The 18,106-nt window shown below is 37.2% G+C and overlaps 2 protein-coding genes across 2 annotated transcripts in view; one reads left to right on the top strand and one right to left on the bottom strand.

Moving 5' to 3' along the window:
* The window catches only part of LOC108244131 (NLR family CARD domain-containing protein 3), a 1,204,881-nt gene that overhangs the window by 163,313 nt on the left and 1,023,462 nt on the right, over positions 1-18,106 (bottom strand). The gene's annotated exons all lie outside the window — the stretch shown is intronic.
* The window catches only part of LOC108244155 (double-stranded RNA-specific editase 1), a 92,634-nt gene that overhangs the window by 30,498 nt on the left and 44,030 nt on the right, over positions 1-18,106 (top strand). The window lies entirely within an intron of this gene.

Below are 18,106 nucleotides of genomic sequence, written 5' to 3' on the forward strand. Positions count from 1 at the left end.
TTAACTTCGCCAAAACAAGTTGTTTGACCTTTCATGGTCAGCTGTGTGAAGCTGACACCCCACCCACGTCAAAAAATCCAGCAAATAGTCTGAATGGTTAGTGCTCCGTTTGTGCAGGTTTGGTTTCTGAGATATTAAGGGTTGACAGTGACGTCATCGGCCAAAATTATAACTTTTAATATCTCAAAGACGAAAGTTGCACAAACGACAGTTCCAACGGCACAAACCTGCACAAACGGAGCACTAACTAACTAGGCCACTTTGGTTTGTTTTGGAGCAATATGGGGGGATGGTGAACTCTGGATGACCTAAAAAATAATTTTTAATATCTCAGAAACGAAAATTTTAACGGCACAAACGGAGCACTAACCATTCAGACTATTTGCTGGATTTTTTGAGTGGGTGGGGTGTCAGCTTCACACAGCTCTCACGGTCTCCGTAGTTCCCTTGCAACGCGAGCACAGCGCGGCGGTTACGAGCATTGAACATGAACGCGCGCTTTTTGCCGCGTACGCGGCACGGAGACGCAGGGGAACCGTATCCAATGACTTATATGGATCCATATAAGTCATTGACCGTATCTGATGGGGGAACGCGGCTCGACGTAACAGCAGCAACTCGAGCACATTACTGCCCCCTATATCTCAAGAGGACAAATAACACCTTTTCTGTTCAAATTAACAACCCGCCACAGTGGCATGTGCGTTGATCAAATTCACCCGCCACTTCAAATATTTACCCGCATTTGGCCGGTGGCGGGTGCTAATTTCCACCCCTGATCAGAACAAAACAATTACTCTGCCAGCAGGTGCAGTCTCCGCCTACTTCATCCTACAATGTAGAAGTTCCGCTTCGTCTTCAGTTCCTGCTCTCATATAGGCCAGCTTTGTTTTTTTACCTTCTTGTTGTGTTTACAGTTTATGATTCGTACCCAACATGTAAGTCTAATGTGCACGCTCGCTTCTTGTTTCCTGTTTTTTGTATATTTTTGTGACAGTGCTACAGCACCACATTCAGGCCTGGCATGGTTACTACATTGTTTTAGATTATGTTTTGTGTAGCAGTGTCTTGTTTACAAGAATCCTTTTAAGTCTTAGCTTCTGTTAGGTGTTTTGTTCTGTTGGATGAGCCAGATTTTGTTTTGTTGTTGGGTTTTAATGTCATCGGGATGTTAGAATTGATGAAGGTCCTCTGATGAGAAACAAAACCATCTTCTAAGAAATCAGAAGAAGAACAAGCCGCCTTGTTTGAATTTACTGGGATAAATAGAAGTCAGTCAGTAGTGTAAACTTCCAGTGATCAGGGCCACCAGATAGCAGCAGACAGACCAATGCAAGTTGCTTCTTTAAATGTCATCTAATTTTTCATCTGTAGGTTAGTGTTGATGAGATTGCTGAGCGAGCTGAAGGGGAAGTTAAGTTTCTGCTGAAGAAAACTAAAACTTTAGCTGAAACTATTGATTCTGTGTGAGTTTGAATTTTACCTTTACATAAAAATTGGAAATTTTCACTTTAATTTGAAAATTTCAAATCAGCTCAGCCCTGTTCCAGATTTATTGGCAGTATATCTGATGAGCAACTGAAGCATCCTGGTTGCCTGTTGGTTTATATTGCCCAGCACTTAAAGGCAAAAGGTAGAAATATTTTTGCCCGTATCTGTGTGTTTGATTGTCTATTAACAAATTATCACATAAACTCTTGAACACATTTTATGAAACTCTCAGAAAATAATTACTGGGTGTACATCTCCAGCTGATGAACTTTATGGAGTCAACTTAAGTTAAGTTGACTCTACATCTTACTGAGCTTAGAAAACACAAAAATTACTATAATTAAGGAGATTGTACAGATATTGAGCTAAAGTTTAATGTGGTAGTAGCTGAGATTCATTAGCAACAAATACTTCAAGTACTACTCATTGGGCAAGATCTTTGCTTAAAACTTTAGCATTAACTGTTGGAGTCAACCCTGTTTGTCTGTTAGCAAGATATCTCATGAACCAGTGGGCAAATTTTATTGAAACTTACAGAAGCAATCATTGGATGTACATCTACAACTGAATAACGTTTAGAGTAATACAAAGTCTTGATAGCTGACATAGCTAACAAACCATAAAACACAGATTTGGCTATAACTCAATTTTACATATAATGAGTGAAAATTTGATGTGGCGCTAGCTGAGAGTCATCCTCAATAAATACTACAAGCACTAATAGATTGTGCAAGATCTATGTTTTAAAACTTTGCCATTAACTATTGGAGTCAACTTTGTGTCTGTTAGCAAAATATCTCTTAACCACTGCACAGATTTTATTGAAAATTTTAGAAAGTAATCATGGGCTGTATATCTACACCCAATTAACTTTTAGAGTCAGCACAATTTAAGATGGCCGTTACAACCATCTGACTTTAGAAAACATGAATGGCTGTAACTCAGTCAGTTTTACAGATCTTGAACTAAAATTTAATGTGGTAGTAACTGACGCTCATTCCAAACACATACTTTGATAGATTACTGGAGATCTTGTAAGATTGTGCATAAAAGTTCTTACCATGTTTGACCGAACAGATATAATTCCATAATTTCTTTACATAAAAAGATTTTTGTCTAAAACTCTGGGATGAAAGAAATGCTTGGCCTAGTAGGTCAACTTGAAACAGGTATCATCAAGTTGATGTGATAGTCTGGCTTTTCTTTCTCTGTGTTTGTTTTACATGAAGAATATGTAGCCTCTGTGATCTGTGGTGTCAGGAATATTCAAAAGGCAATGTTTGGAATTGTCAGGAACTCTGTGTGCCCAAAGTGTGGATTTAGAGCGGCTAGTGATTGGAGAGCCAGAGAGGCTGACAGAGAAAGGAGCAATAGAAGGTTGGGAGACATCCCAACCCATTTATCTGACAGCCATTTACCACCACAAGTCAATGTGCCAACAGTTCTCTGCTGCTTCACGCTACACTGGCTACGCCCCCTCCTCCTCTTCCTCCTCCTCCTCCTCCTCTGTACGAAGTTGTGTCGGCACAGTCTTTGCGTGCACTGAGCTTTAGGCTGAGCATCAGGAGAGCAGCAGAGCCCCCTGGCTCACCCCAGGGGACGGATCAGCCATGGCTCTGCTTCTGGACAGCTTTAATGGCACACCAGCTTATCACTGCCTGATCCGCCGCAGGTTCAAGAGGAGGAGGAAGAAACGCTCAGAGCGCAAAGGTACGAACATACCTGCTGCTGCTCCCCTCCTAAAGCTGTCTTTGTGTGTGAAGGACTGACTTTGGAAACATGCTGCTGTTTGGTTTCAGGCTCCGTATTCCTTTCTGTTGTTAAGGAAATCAGCAATGATAAGGTCTGAAACTGACTCCTGCTACGCAGTTTGCATTCTTCTGCTTTGCGTTAGTTCTTCTGTAGTAATAGTTAGTCTGAACTATGATTATAGTGTGAATTAAGTTCTCCTTTCATTTGCTCAAGTACTGTTTTCTTTCTTATTAGAGGTACACACACATAACACATAATCACAGATGCACCCTTATTCCTATTAAATTGTTTTTCTTCTGTTTCTGTCACAATTTTAAATTTTTGACTCCTCTTCCAGCTTCAGAAAAGTCCAGACAAATAAATGATCAAATGTGCATCTCAATTGTGAACTGGGAGCTATGACTTTTGGTATCACTAGATTATAAGATGTAAACCAAATTCACAAAATATGTTCTCATAGACAATAATGGGATTTTGCCAAAACAAGTGAGAAAACCCAGCCGTCTTGGAGCTCTACAGTTCAGGCAGAATTCCCAGTAGTAACATCGTTCAAAGTTTCAACAGGTCACAAAATGTTTAATTTTACATGACTGAACTGTTTTTTTTAGATTTTTTTTTCTCTCTTTTAAATAATGTTTTTTTTTTTTTTATTCTTTTTCAAATCTATTAATATAGAGGTTCAAATTTATAACTCACAAACAACAGCATTAGGACATCCATTGTGCTCCGTAGCATATCAGAAAGATCCATTAAAGGTGTTTTACATTTCTTCAAATTCTCCAGCCTGTCCTATGGCTATGTAAGTCAATCTCTCCAAGACAACACAAGACGCCACATCCCTCAGCAAGTAATCACTGGGTGTATGTCTACAACTGATTAACTCCTGCAGAAGTCTGAAGTTAATTAAGATTGACTGATTTAAAAGAACCACAATGTCTTTGTGACATATAAATCTAGTAAACATAATTTTGGTAGGTACAGCTGTCTAAAAAAAAGTCTTTAGTTTTGTTGTTTTTTTTATCCCAAATGAATTGTTTAATTTAAAAAAATGATCAAAGGTTTTAAAAAAAAACGTTGGCAATGGAAGACATAGTGATTGGAAAACATATAAAGAAGGTAATATATTTATTTGTTTATGTTTCTACATCCAATTATTCATATTGTAAGTATTTTTTTATTATGAAACTGTCATTGCTGTATTCAACTGGGGAGACCAAAAGAGAGATTTGTCATCAGCATATTAAAATATTATCTGCTCCAGTAGTCCCATCTGTGTACCCGGAAGGCTTTATTTTGATATGTTTAATGGCTTTTACACAATTGTAGTTTCAGTCTTGTGATTTTAGCACAGAATAATGTAATAATGCAACTGTTTGTTGTCAGTTTACTTTCTAACTTTTTTAGTATTACTGTGTACTTAACCAGGAAAATGTGATTATGTGATAAAACGGGGTAGCAAAATCAGGGATGTAAAGATCTTTGCACACATCACTGACACTGAGGTAATACTCCTGTTGAAAGGATGTTCCTGCTTGGTAGAAGTGAAGTTGCAATGTGCTTGCATGTGAGAGATGGGGAATCAAATCTTGTCATTCATTTATTTAATATGAAACCAAATGTAGACATTTACAAAAGTTTACTTTTAGGCAAAATTTTGTCTAATTTTTACCTAGACTTTTGTCCAACCCAGATATATTGTGGCTGAGTTGGAGTGAACCAACTCAAAGATGATGGAGGGAGGAGGTGTAGAATGTGGCAATTATGTTAAAAACAATTTTGTTATAGTTTTTAACTGAGAAAGTAAAACCAAAATAAAAAACACTGCATGTGTTTGACTTCATGCTGGGCGTGATAACATGTTTTTAAGTAAAAAAAAAATAGCAAGCAAAAACATTAGTTTGTACCTCCACTTTAAAAACCAGAGGAGCTGCTGCTGCACCTACTCCATTCACTTAACTTCCTGTCTGTTTGTACACACCTTAAATGTTCAAAACAGCAACTTTATTTGTCAAAAGTACCTGTGTCCACACAACAACAGTTTCTGTGAATGTGAATTTTTTTTCATTGTTTAAGCTTTTCATCCACACAGAAACAACATTTTAGGAGCCCTAAAATAGTATTTTCTGGAAAACCGTTTCCAGAATAAAATAATAATAATCTTGAAACACCACCCTTGTTTTCATATAGACAAAATCTATGAGATCATAGACCCACCTCTAACCTAACCTATGACCCCAAGCATGACAGATGTCAATAATAGCCAGTTACATGCTTGCATTTGGGCTGTAGATGGTAGTTTGCTGGTGAACAATAACATTCCCTTAAATAGGGGAAATAATCCGAGGCCAAAATATTTTTAATCAGTTTATTGAACTTGTACATCCAATGATTACTTTCTGGGAGTTTTATTATAATCTGGCCAGTGATTTACAATATTTTTTGCTAACAGACAAAGATGGTCAGCTATAACAGTTAATGCCAAAGTTTTAAGCAAAGATTTCGCACAATGTGTAGTGTTTGGAGTATGTGGTGTGAATGATTCTCAGCTACTGCCACACCAAACCTGAACTCAGCGTCTGAAAAATTGGCTGCGTTGGAGCCAATTTTGTGATTTTTTATGAGTCACTTGGCTGTAGCAGCCAAAAGGTTTTCAGTTGTAGATGTCCATCCAATAAATACTTTATGAAAGTTTCATTAAAATCAGTCCAGTGGTTTATGAGATATTTTGCTAAGAAACAGACAGCATTGACTCCAACAGTTAATACCAAAGTTTTTAACAAAACTCTTGGATGATCAGTAAGACCTCAGAATTTGTTATTGTCAATAATTTGATCAGCTACTACCACACCAAATTTTAGCTCATTGTCTTTAAAATTTATTGTGATATTGCCTTTTATCTGCTTGCTAAGGCTGATCAACTGTAGTGGCCATCTTGACTTGAATTGACTCCAAATTTGAATCTGATGCAGATGTACATCCATTGATTACTTTTTGAGAAGTTCATTGAAATCTGTTAAGTTGTTTGTGAGATATTTTGCCAACAAAGACACAAATATTTAGGTGATTAAATGACAGACCACAGTGAGCGTTTAAGTCACAGTTAGCTGGAAGTGATGGTCCTGTTGAACACACAGTAAGCTCTTCAGATTTAGCAGAAGCACAGCTCTGTTTTCCTTTTATTCTGCTTCACTGGCAGGATGTGCGATTACAAACACCTGCTAAATTTTTCACTGACTGCAAATCCTCGAGTGAGCTTAATCCTCAAATTAATTCTGATTTTAGCTGCTGCCAAAGCAGCAGGTGCGCTGTAACTTCTCGTCTTTTTTGATTCATTTGGACCTAATGGTTATTCATGTGGCAGCAGCAACAATGTGTGGAAAGACAGAATCAGCCGTTGCTCATACTTTGCATGCAGCGTGAGTAAGAAGCTCATTATTTTCATGTCCCTGGTAAGCGAGGTGTTGTGAGATGAACTGAAGTGTGAGTTTAATCTACTGGGAGCAAAAGTGAATTTCAGACGAGGTATAAGCCGATGTGCTCCGTGAGGCGTGCACGCCATAGCGCTACGATGGGATGTGTCTGTTGGCCCAAAACCACTGCTTTAGATCTTTGATGTGAAGGTGCTGATAGAGCCTCTCTCCCTCCTCCTTCTACCCTGCAGCATGGCTTTGGTAGGGTGCCCCGCTGATAACCTGCAGACTTCCAAACCCTCTGACCATCAAAATACTCAGAGGTGAAGAGCAAACGTACTAATCAGACCCTCCAGGATTTTGCGATGCTGCGATCGTAACTATTATTGCAAAATCAAGCAAACCCCACAAAATTGCAACGTTTTGCAACTTTGCCCAAAACACAACTTTAACCCAATGTTTATTGTTTCTAAAGTGATTCGCTACTGTTTCTGTGGTCTAGTCTGTTCTTTGTGTGTTTGTGTAGTGTGGAATACAAAATAACCCCAAATAACTTACGAAGAAGACATGCTACGTCACATCCTGTTAACATCAGAATGCCGGGAGCATGCAGGAGCAGCGACCAAAGCGAAAATATGCGCTAATGCTTCACATTTGCCCACAAAGATTTTAGCAAAGGACCGCTCAAAACAGTTTCCTACCCAGCTGCACGAGAGTGGGGGGAAGTTGTTTTGCACGTCCTGCAGTGTAATCATCGAACATAAATGCAAGTCATCCATTGACAAACACTTTGTGTCTGCAAAACATGTGAGGAGAGCTGCAGACGAGGGACAATCCAGAAATGGTCATGAACGTCAGTTTATATACAAAGTTCTCAAATAAAGCACCTTTTGAGAATGTCAATGTTTGTTGGTAATTATCTTACAAAACTAGTAAGTATTTTTGGTTTATATATTAAAAGTTATAGTTTTTTATTGATTTTAGTAAAAAAAAAAAAATTGCAACTTTTCATCACAATTTTTAGGAAAATGCCCTGCGAAATCAGGCATTTTAGCCCACAACAATAACAAAAAATGCCTGCGAACTTCTGGAGGGATTGACTAATATTGACTTGAAGTTATTGTGTCATTAACATGTCTGCTTCTCTGCTTTTTATTTTTCCATATGTTTTTTGCAATCAAACTCCTTCTGCTTACTTTGTGATATTTTAGACCTTCATATATCAACACATTCAGCTCATGCAGGAGGTGGGTGTTGTGACTTTTGGTTTTTGTAAATTATATACTTTTTAAACTATTTAACTCTATTTTGCCATAGTAATACATTTAAATAACTTCTGTTCACTCATAAATATTGTTTTATTGAATATTGAAGTCTGATTCAACATTCTGGTTATATTTTTGTCTTCTTTTGCTGCTTTTAGCTTTTAGCTAACCTTTTGTTACTTTTAGCTTTTAGCTACTGTTCTGCCACTTCTAACATTTAGCAAACATTCTGGTAGACTGAGCTAGCCTTTTGATACTTTTAACTTTTAAGTAACATTTTGCTTCTTTTAGCAAGTGTTCTTCTACTTTTAGTTACCCTTTTGCCACTTTTAACTTTTGGCTATAGTTTTGCTCATTTTAAGTAGATCTTTTTTACTTTTAGGTTTTTGTTAGTTTTCTGATTACTTTAAGCTTGTAGGTAGTCTTTTGCCACTTTTAGCTTTTGGCTATAGTTTTGCTCATTTTAAGTAGATCTTTTTTACTTTTAGGTTTTTGTTAGCTTTCTGATTACTTTAAGCTTGTAGGTAGCCTTTTGCCACGTTTAGTTCTTAGCTAAAATTCTGCTACTTCTAACTTTGAGATAGCCTTTTTTTACTTTAGCTTTTAGGTGCTGTTCTTTACAAACTCAGTTTCAGCAAAGCTCAATTTCACTGGGATTTCATACAAGTTAGCCGTTCAGTGTGATTCCACATGAAGATTTGTGTTTTCTCTCAATTGTGTGACTCCAACTAGTCTCCATCAGTAAAAGCCCAGAGAGATACTACCTTTAGAGTAAAAACATGTTATCAGTTATAAACCATTGGGCAGATTTTCATGAAGCTTTTACTAAAACATTTTAGGCTGTACACCAATGTGAGTCAAGATAGCCACTGCAGCCAACTGACCTTCAAAAACACAAAATTGCTCAGAGTCAGAAACTTTTCAGATACTGACCTAAAATTGAGTCATTGTCATCATGTAATTTGAGCACTACACATTGCGTGAGGTTTTTGCTTAAAAGTTTGGCAGTAATTTTTGGACTCGGCACTGTTTGTCTGTTAGCAAAATATCTGATGAACAACTGGATGGATTTTCACTTAAACTCTCAGAAGGTAATCATTGGATGTACATCTACAACTGATTACTTTTTGGTGTCAACCCAGTTCAAGATGGCTGCCACAGCTAATCAACATTACCAAACACTAAAATGGCTATAACCCTGTCAGTATAACAGATACTGATCTAAAGTTTGTTGTGAGAGTCATCCCCAAAACACACTTTGAGCACTATTACTCCATCATTTCTCAACATGAGGTGATCTTTGTCTAAATCTTTGGGATGAAAGTCAGGTCATATGCATTCCTTCAAGGAATGCTTATGTTTTAATGATATTTTAAATTAAAAGAAGGAGAAGAACATTTTCCAAAATTTATTAACAAAAAAATACAAAAAATCTACTCTGAATCTTAGCGTTGAAGTGGCTCAGTTGTGTTTATTTGAGACGTTATGTCTATTTTCACCATACGGACCTTTTTCCATTTTAATAACCATCCATCCATCCATCCATCCATCCATCCATCCATCCATCCATCCATCCATCCATCCATCCATCCATCCATCCATCCATCCATCCATCCATCCATCCATCCATCCATCCATCCATCCATCCATCCATCCATCCATCCATCCATCCATCCATCCATTTTCTTTACCCTCTTCTCCATTCCGATCACGGGGTCACTGTGCAGTCACTGTGCAGTCACTGTGCGAGAGGCGGAGGACAGGTCGCAAGTCCATTGCAGGGCCACATAGAGACAAACGAGCATTTTAGTAACCTTTTAGTTCAAAACATAAAATAAAAGTTTACTTGCCCACTGTCAGCATTTATTCTAGCAAAGATGATGGACAGTAACTGTTAAGAATGCAGAGACATACTTTGCTTGTTAGCCACCAACAGACAGCACCGACCTTTTCTCCTCCACCTCCACCTGCTCATCCACCAGCTCCTGGTGTCCTTAATCCAGAGGCCATGGAGTGTGAAATTCAGAATGAGCTCTCTCAGGGAGATAGCGGAGGGTTTGACCTGGCCCTGCCTGGGGCGAGAAGAACAGAGATAGCCATCTGTTGTGCATGGGGAGACCAGTGATGCACAGAGAACGGGGTACAGGAGGGTCAGCAAATACCAGCAGAAGCCTGAAACAGCCCCTGCCAACATTCTCAGACTTTATTAGTTAGAAAAAGAAGAACTGAGCTGAAGTAGTTTTCACCTGAGATCACCTGTTGGACAGCTGTCAGTCAGCATGCAGAGTTTACCATCCTAACCTCTAAGTTATGTCCTTATGCCTGTATTTATGTGTCTGCATTTTAATAAGCTCATTTAAAATCTCTCTGCAAAAAAGAAAAGACAATTTCTTTTTTTCAAGTTGTCAATAAGGGGCACCAATGCCACATTCTTTTTCAAACCAAGTAGAAGTGTCAGGATTTGAGTTTTCTTTGTGTTTTTGTATTCAGTTTTTTGCTTTTATTGTCTTCATGTTTCAGTTTGAGTTTATTGTTTATTTTATTCAGTTATCTTTGTTAGCCTTGTCTTAGATCAGTTCTTCAGTACTTCACGTAATTACCCTCTGTTTTAAAACCCGGCCATCTCCTCCACTCACTGCTGGTTCATTGTCGCTTCATGTGCTGCTCTCTCTCTCTCTCTCTCTCTCTCTCTCTCATGTCTCAGGTTTGGATTTTTGTATGTTTGGTTATGCTGCCATGTCAGGCTTTGTTTTTTTTATCTTTTATTTTTAATAAATTAGTTTCTTTTTAAAAGATGAATCTGCGCTCTGTGTTCGCCTCCTTCTCCACCCTACATGACACCCTTATATTTGAGTACTCGCCAATACCAAGTACCGATATGAGTTCTAATAAATGTAATTACTCTTCTTACAATTAGTACAACTTCTAATTACAAATTTAATCTGTTCCAACAGGTGATTGGTATGTTAAAATTTGTATTTTGAAAACAGTTATTCCAGTGATAATTAAAATAATTTGTTCCAACTCTACTAAGTCCCCCTCAAAAAACATCACTTACGTTTAATGGTAATCGGTACGGTGATTTTCAGCGCAGCAGAGGCACTATTCATATCCAGTAACCTAATATATAAACATCCATTCATTTTCTTTACCTGCTTTTTTGGCGGCTGACCTAGCATGGTTTGTTCACTGCTGACTTGCCAGCTCGACCGTCTGCCTTCTTGTTGACTTTTTATGTTAACTCCCCAAACAGAGACAGGACAGCAGTAGTCTTTTCCAAGAGTGCTTATTGTCAGGAAGCTTGTGCTCAGATCCTTATATTCCCAGGATCCTCTTCTGCTCAGTGGCGGACTGCAGCCATTTCTCTTTGCTTTTAGCAAACTTTCTGATCTCAGCGCTGTGTTGTTATTTTCAATGGTTTAACAAATTGCTTATGTTGAAATTCCTCATCCTAGATTTCATCTTTCGTCTTCACAACTTTGCTGAGCATAATTTGCAGCCTGCCTTACTTTTGTCGCCATTGTTCACTTTGAAATATCTCCACATGGCTTCTTCTTCTTCTGGTGTTTATTGGTGGTTAGCAATCTTAAAGGTGTTCAGCGTGCACAGCTCAGAAATGTAAATCTGTGACAGGGTGCTCATTTCAAAAAGATGAATGGACATAGCAGAAGTGGCATTTACTGGCCCTTACTCCCTTGGCAGTTAGCGAACAAATTTATAGTGCAATACTGCCACCAGCTGGTAAGGAATACGGATCAGGACAGCCAACCAACACAAAAATAAAACTAAAACTAAACAAAACTGCCTCCACATGGCTGACATTGCGCCTCTTCTTTTTGGATTACTTGTAATTTGCCTTAAATGTCACATTTCCATCCACATTTAAGAATCTGTGATGATAAAAACAAATTTAAAACAGGAGTTTCCAGGTAATCAGCTTTCTATTTGTTCCTTTCAGAATATAAAAGGTCAAGCGAGGATCGAGAAGAACTGAGTTAACAAAAAAATTTTCATTGTGGTATTTTTGATCATGGACTAAATGTCACATTTTAAAGTTTAATTGCTGTTTAAAAGCTTCATTAGGAAGCTGGAATATTATTTAGGGATAAACAAAGTTTTGCCATGTAATATAACTGAATGACCTCCAACATTTCAGGTTTGACATAATGCAGAACATCTCATCACTCCTGCTTGGCTCATAAGGTCTCCTTCACACAGGTCAATGACCCCCTCTATGAGTTTAAAAAATCAACCAAGACACAGATGATCTTTACAGGAGCTTGACAAGGTCTTCAGGGGCATCTTAAGAACTCAGTAGGCTCCCCATTAAGTGTGATAGAGTAATGATTCCAAAACCTTTCAGTTTTCAACCACAAAATAAAAGTGGAAGAGACTCATAACCCCAACTATTGCTAGTTGAATTATCCAAACATTGCTAATAAGCCATTCAACAAGAAGTCTTATCAACTATTATGTTGTCTTCTTTAAATCTATTATGACAACTGTATTTCTTTATCACAGTTAAGGCTAAATATGCTATTGGCAATGATTTTCTTACATTATTTTCATTTCTATTTTTTTCTCAAGACCCCAGGAACCACTGGGATAGAGAGTGATGGGTGGTGGGCTTTGAGCATGCATACATTTTTTAGAGAGAAAGTTTCTTGCTACAAACAATAAGATACCATACTCACTCACCACATGACTCCAAGACCAGTACATACTTTCTACAAAACATTTAACACCACACCATGCTAAGCCTTCCTTCATTCACCTTTTGGTCACAAAGCAACCAACACTTAATGTCATCATAGTTCGGCCTGCTGGACAAGGACAGAAGAAAGGTGAATGTGATCGAAGTTCTGCACAGACTCTTTCACCTGCATCCTGTCATGATGCTGAATGATGTTTCCTCCTCCAAAACGAGGCTGAAACTGATGGGAGAGGCATTGAAACCTTTCATGGTCATAGAAACAACCTAGAGCGGATGTGTTACTTGTTGCAGAAGTGCCATAGAGTGATCTTCTTGTGATTGACTGTATCCTTACCATCAGCATATATTATAACTTGAAGACAGGAAGCCAGAATTTGAAGCCACAAAGGACAAGTATCCCCAAGTAACTGGCTGTGATACATTCCTGCCCCTCCAATGGAAAAAAATGGGATATTTTCTTATTAGTCAGTTGGAAGGGTGTGTAGGCAGAACTACTGTATCAATGGTACAGCCCCATGTCCTAGTGTGTAAATATCTTTTTTGTCCTTAAAGCTTCATTGAAATCTATCCAGTGATTCATGAAACATTTTAATAACACAAAGACATACAAACATACACGCAAAAACAACATTTTTTGCCTTTCGACGCAGGGCGATAACAATTGTGGGCATGAACTAAACAATGGTGTATTCTGTGGATCTAAAATGTTGTGATTCATTTTCCAGATTTGTTTTCCAACTTGTCCTCAGAACATTCTCATACAGGAAGTCAGTTTGAATTATATTATTGAGCCTGTAAAAGATCACCATCAGCTAATTAAAAAAAACAAAAAACAACTAATATCAGTTGTAGAACTAATAAACAGTACCCTTCAATATGGCTACCACAGCTAACAAACATGAGAAAACAAAAAAAGTCTATAACTTAGCCAATTTTACTGATATTCAGCTCTTGTTTGGTGTAGTAGTTGCTGAGTGTCATCTCCAACACATACTGTAAGCACTAATGAATTGAGCGAGATCGGTTTTTAAAACTGTGCCATTAACTATTCAGATCAACTCTGTCTGTCTGTTGGCACAATATCTGTTTAACCACTAAATAGATTTTAATAAAACTTCCAGAAAATAATTATTGGCTATATATCTACAACTGATTAACTTTTAGAGTCAACCCAATTCAAGATGGCTGCCTCAGCCAAGTGACCTTACAAAACACATAAATGGCTATAGCTCTGTTAACCTTATAGATATTGACCTAAAATATGCTTTGGTTCGGTAGTAGCTGAAAGAGATTTGCAATGAGCACTACACATTGTGCAAGATGCGTACTTAAAACTTTTGTTTTAGCAGTTGGCGTCAACTTGTTTGTCTGTTAGCAAAATATTGTATGAACAACTGAACCGATTTTAATAAAACTCAGAAAAAAAATCTTTGGTTGAACAACTACAACTGGTTAAATTTTGGACTCACCCCAGTTCAAGGTGATTGCCACCACAAATCAACATTAGCCAATACAAAAAGGGCTATAACCCAGTTAGTTTTACAGATTTTGAGCTGAAGTTTGGTGAAGTAGTAGTTGAGGGTCATCCTCAACACATACTCAGAGCAATATCCATTGCACATCTTTTGCCACATATTGTTACAGTAAACACTGTCTTCCTGTTAGTAAAATATCTCATGAACCGTTGGGCGAATTTTATTGAAACTCCCAGAAAGTGAGGGATGGATGTACATCTAAAACTAAACAACATTAGGAGTCAACTCTGTTCAAGATGGCTGCCACAGCTAACATACCTTTGCCTACACAAAAATGACTAATTCAGAATTACAGATAATAAGGTAAAGGTTATGTGGTTATGTTATGTGGTTAGCTGAAAGTCATCCTCAACACATACTTCAAGTGTTAACACATCTTGCAAGATGTGGTTGTGGCAGCCATGTTGAAAAAACATTTTTTTAATTAAGAGCAAAGGTTTTCAAATACTGTTAAATATGACAATATAATATAGCTTTCCTTTTGTTTGAGGACATTAAAATGGGAATATAACTCAAGTTTTCTGGAGTTTATCAAGCATCTAATTGGTCTGGAATAAATGTTTTTTAATGGGTGCACTACAGTATATCATCTGAGGCGTGAGTATGGAAATATTTCTCTGCATGACATTAATGGTGACACCTTTCTCTATTATACATGGCACTTCCTGTTCCTTCTGGCTGTTTATCTTGCACAGTTATATTTTCTGTCTATGATTGAACATAAAAGACTGGTTTGTCTGTGTTTGTGCATATTATAGAGCAATGAAACATCTTGTTAAATCAGACCCTACAGACAACAAATTACCAAAACCTGTAAGCATATCTGTAAATAATGAGGTAAATAAGGTTTTTCAGCCAGTATAGTTCAAAATCACAAAAGTTCCGTGACAAGCCTTACAAATTTGTTGTCACTTTACTTCTGCTGTGTTAATTTGCTTCTTCCATTATCTTGAAAAAAAAACCTACGACCTTTTCTTTCAGCTGTCTCTCACAGCAGAACTACTGAAGTCTGATAACTTTGTCATTTCTAATGTTTGGAGTCACACAGCTTAGTGGCAGCAAGCCACGAGGCCATGTCTGCCAACAAATAAGTGATTACACAAAAAACAGGACCAAGTCTTCCTTGTGTTTATTATTGGCTCAAAATTTTACTTGGTTCTGTCTCCAAAAAACAGTAGATTAGCCGTTTTATTGGGTCTAATCGAAGTCTTCTTAGTTGTTGCAGAAAATTGCAAACAGGAAAAAAATCCTATGAAAATAGTTTACATACGGAGGGAGACATAATGAAAGCTAGAATCATAAGATTTCTTAAAATTAGCTATTCAAGGTGCATATAAATTGTAAATTTGGAACGCACATATTCCAACTACAAGCTACTTATTGCAAAGTCATGAAACATAAAAAAACATAAACAATATCATGTTAGAAACAAAGTCCACACACGTTTTTTCATGTTTGTGTTCTTAAAATAAAAATTCAGAAGATTCAGAATTTGTGTCCTGCTGCCACCTACCACTTGTGCTTGTATACCTAAAAAATTGAAAATAAGTCAACAATTGTGACATCCATGGAAGAACAGCTTGGATTAAAAAAATCTGACAGTTTTGATGTACTGAAAGGTATTTCTGCTCAGATTTGTTGAGTGAAGTATGCAGATTAAAAGGTAGGTTATCCTGAAAGGGTAAACTCACCGGTACAGAAGTTTCACAAAAAAGACATATTGGAATACCAAGCTCTGCCTTTATGATGCTCCACCACCCTGCTTAATCCCTAGTGTTGTCAGGTATACAATAAATATTATAATTATATAATATACAGTAAATTATTTTTGAAAAGCACAAATACATGAAAGTTTTACCATTATTGTTTTTCGTTACCCTCCTCCCCCCACTCTACCCTAACACACACACACAAACCTGCATGAGAAAGTGCACTCCCCCACACACCCCCACTTAGTGAGGAAGCTCATCCTTACTCACCACATATGATAGTAAGGGTCAAAATAGGATCATTTTAAACTGACAGTATGATATTCTGTCATTTCCAATCTGGCAGCCCGGTTGATCCTTGATATTTATTTTTGACATCTGTCTTACTCAATATTACTCTTTTCTTTCACATTTAGCATCAGATTCACTGTTATATTTTTATCTAAACATCTTCTCTGAGATTCTACCCATGTCCAATTCGGCCACATTTGTTTCATAGACTACAGCCAACCTAATGTAGGCATTCATGTGACTCAAGCGTCTATATAGTTTTGAGCAGATTCTGCCAAGTGCTTTTTTCACATGAAGTGAAACTACCAGATTAAGCACTTTCAAACTGCACCATTGGATATAGTTCAGCATTTTTATGTTTGATTTCATGCCTTTGTTTTCAGGCCTTTAAAGCAAAAAAATAAAAAAAATCAGCAACCCACAGATTTCCTAGTTAGAATATAAAACATTAGACAATGTACAAATACTATATTTAATACATTTTTCTAACTTTAGGTGAATTATAATTTTCTGTCAGCAAAAAAAGCAAGTATTTTAACCTCTAACCTCCGTGGTAACTGGAACTGGTAATTGAATTTGGATGGAGATTGAGATGGGAAGGCTCCCTCATGAATGATGTTTGCAATTTGCTGTCAACTGTCACAGCCCAGTGAGATCCTTGCTTAGTACTTGATTTGAGTCAACTTATGGTGAAATAAACTGTTTAGACAGTGTATGAAGCCATACAAAACTGGACAAAAATTTAGCTAGAAATTCCAATATATCATTAATTGGAATATAATATAAAAATCATAATAACATTATAGAAATCATATAAATTATCATAGAAACTATACAAACCTATTAGAAAACCATAATGTAAATTGTAAACAAATGTAAATTCTAAATGGATTTAAAAAGAAAAATCTCAAAACACTTCACACTGTTATTGTGTTTTACAAATCTATCCTCAGCACATGTTTTAACTTGCGTCTTCAGATTTATCTGATCAAACAAGCCCAAAATACTTAAAAAGTCATTTTCCTTTGCGTGATGTTTAGCAGGCTGTATGAAATCGATAAAAACCTGTTAGACTGTGACAGATAGACAAATGTGTTGTGTCTCAAAACACAGCTCAGGCTTTCCTGGACGCTGCCTACTGAATGGTAATCTTGCCTTCTCTGCCAAGCTGGATTGCACTGGGCAAATTTGTTAAATGTTAACTTGTCTCTCTTCTTCACATTCAGAAAACCTAATACAGTATAACTAAATTAGGTACAGAAAAAAAATAAAAATAAATAAAAAAGACAGTTCTATACTAGAATACTAAAATCAGATATTTTCCTGTTTGAGGCCACACTAGCATGACATGAAGGACTAAAAATAATTGAAAAATAAGAATGTCTAGATACTTTCAAGTGTTTGAAAATATATTAATGTTTTGTAAATCAGATTTATACATGTTACAAAACAATGGTGATGTCTGCTGGACTCTACTTCATAAAAAAGCAAAAAGGCTAAGATATGGGATGGGTTACAAAAGTTTTCAATAAGTTTTGGCTTTGACCGGACCATTCCAGGACATTTAACTGTTTGTCCTTAAACCAGTGGAGTGTTGCTTCAGCAGTGTGTTTAGGGTTATGGTCCTGCTGGAAGGTCTGACCCAGCCTCAAATGTCTGGAAGATTCCAACAGGTTTCCCTTAAGAATTTCTCTATATTTTGCTACATCTTTTCTTCAACTTTGACTAGTTTACCAGCCCCTACTGATGAATAACATCCCCACAGCATGATACTGCCTCCACCATGTTTCACTGTGGGGATGTTGCTCTCAACATGATGAGAAGAGGTAGATTTGAACAAGACATGTCCTTGATTACCTAAAAGTTAGAGTTTGGTCTCATCTGACTACGGCACCTTCATCAATGTTTCTCTGATTAATGCCTTCTTACGTCGTGAGTT

The sequence above is a fragment of the Kryptolebias marmoratus genome, linkage group LG23 (assembly GCF_001649575.2).
Source record: "Kryptolebias marmoratus isolate JLee-2015 linkage group LG23, ASM164957v2, whole genome shotgun sequence".
Lineage (NCBI taxonomy): Eukaryota > Metazoa > Chordata > Actinopteri > Cyprinodontiformes > Rivulidae > Kryptolebias > Kryptolebias marmoratus.